Source organism: Paroedura picta, chromosome 7, assembly GCF_049243985.1.
Source record: "Paroedura picta isolate Pp20150507F chromosome 7, Ppicta_v3.0, whole genome shotgun sequence".
NCBI lineage: Eukaryota > Metazoa > Chordata > Lepidosauria > Squamata > Gekkonidae > Paroedura > Paroedura picta.
In genome coordinates this window covers 100427917-100429780 of record NC_135375.1, presented here as the reverse complement: position 1 = coordinate 100429780, position 1864 = coordinate 100427917, and positions in this window count along the sequence as shown.

Genomic DNA, 1864 nt, shown 5'->3' with positions numbered 1-1864 from the left:
CACCTACCCCCCCCAAGGAATGTGTAAAGTCTCTTCAGTATTATGTCACTCCTTTGTGATTGCACTGGGTGACTGCTGTTTCCAATCACTTGATCAAGTTCAGGGTGGATCAGGAGGTTAGGTAACGTAACCATGTTAAGAACATAAAAGAAGGCATGTTGGATCAGGCCAATGGCCCATCCAGTCCAACACTTCACGTCACACAGTGGCCAAAACCCAGGTGCCATCAGGGGATCAACCAATGGGGCCAGCTCTCACTGTTGCCTTCCAAGCTCCAAGAACACAGAGCATCACTGCCCCGGACAGTGGCCCCTCTGTAACTTGCCACTCATGGATCTCTACTCCATCTAAGAATGTAAGAGAAGCCATGTTGGATCAGGTCAATAGCCCACTCTGTGACAGACAGTGGCCAAACTCCAGGTGTCACCAGCAGGGCTAGAGCACCAGAAGTCCTTCCACTGTCAACCCCCAAGCACCAAGAACCCTGAACATCACTGCCCCAGACAGACTGCTTCATCTCTATGCTGTGGCTAGTAGACACTCATTGGACCTCTGTTCTGTGCTTACCCAATCGCCTCTTGAAGCGGTCTATACTTGTAATTCCTCATGACTACATTGTATAACGTAGGGACACCTTTCCAGCAGAACAGTCTGTTCAGAACTTGGTACTTTAAAAAAAAGATCAGTGGGCTACTGAAATATTGCAAATTGGAAGGATATCTCTTTTTTAAAGTGATTCCTATTCACATGGATCAAGGTGGCACAAAGCATTCACATCTCCCTCCTAAATATATGCATGTCTACACACTAGAGCAGGGGTAGTCAAACTGTGGCCCTCCAGATGTCCATGGACTACAATTCCCAGGAGCGTTCGCTGGCAGGGGGCTCCTGGGAATTGTAGTCCATGGACATCTGGAGGGCCACAGTTTGACTACCCCTGCACTAGAGTCATGCATTATCCCCACAAACCTCTGATACGTCTCTTGAGAACATTCAATCAATATCCCCACAAAGCTTGTGTTACTTTGAAGCAGAGTTGTTTCTCCTTTGGGGTTTCTTTCCTTTTGGGGATGTGAGAATATAAAGAAGAGCTGTTTTTTTATATCCCACTTTTCAGTCCTGTGAAGGAGTCTCAAAATGGCTTACAAACAGCTTTTCGTCCCCCCACACACATGTCCACAGACACACACACAACAGATACCCTGTGAGGTAGGTGGGATAGAGAGCTCTAAGAGAATTGAGACTAGCCCAAGAGAACTGCAATTAGCCCAAGAGAACTGCACGTGGAGGAGTAGTGGAGAATCACACTGTTCTCCAGATCAGAGGCTGCTGGTTCCCATGTAATATCAACGGGTAGGAGAATGTGTGCAGAGACAGGAAAGAGGGCAGAGAAGGCCATACAGGATCAGGAATCATTATAATCTGAGATGGCCCAGAGCTGTTATAACACCCCATCCCAGACTGCCTAGTAGATACTGTCAAGGGGCAGAAAGTGCCGTCAAGTTGCAGCTGACTTACGTTGACCCCGTGGTAGGCAAGGGATGGACAGGGGTGGTTTGCCATTACTTGCCTCTCTGGAGCAACCCTGGACTTCCTTGGTGGTATCCTAAACCAGGCTTTCTCAACCAAGGTTTCTGAACAGTCCTGGGTTTCCCAAATGGGTGGAAGTTACTTTTTTAAATCTGTTAAAACATTTATTGGGTGCTGTGACCATGTCAACCTGCCCCCCCCCCCTTTGCAAAATGGCCAATGATGGGCCTGGAGGGAGTGAGAAGGGGAGGAGCCTTGGGTGGGCATGTCCACAATTATCCTTCCCAACCATATTCTGCACAATCACAGTACTTCTGGGGCTTCTCAAAGCCTG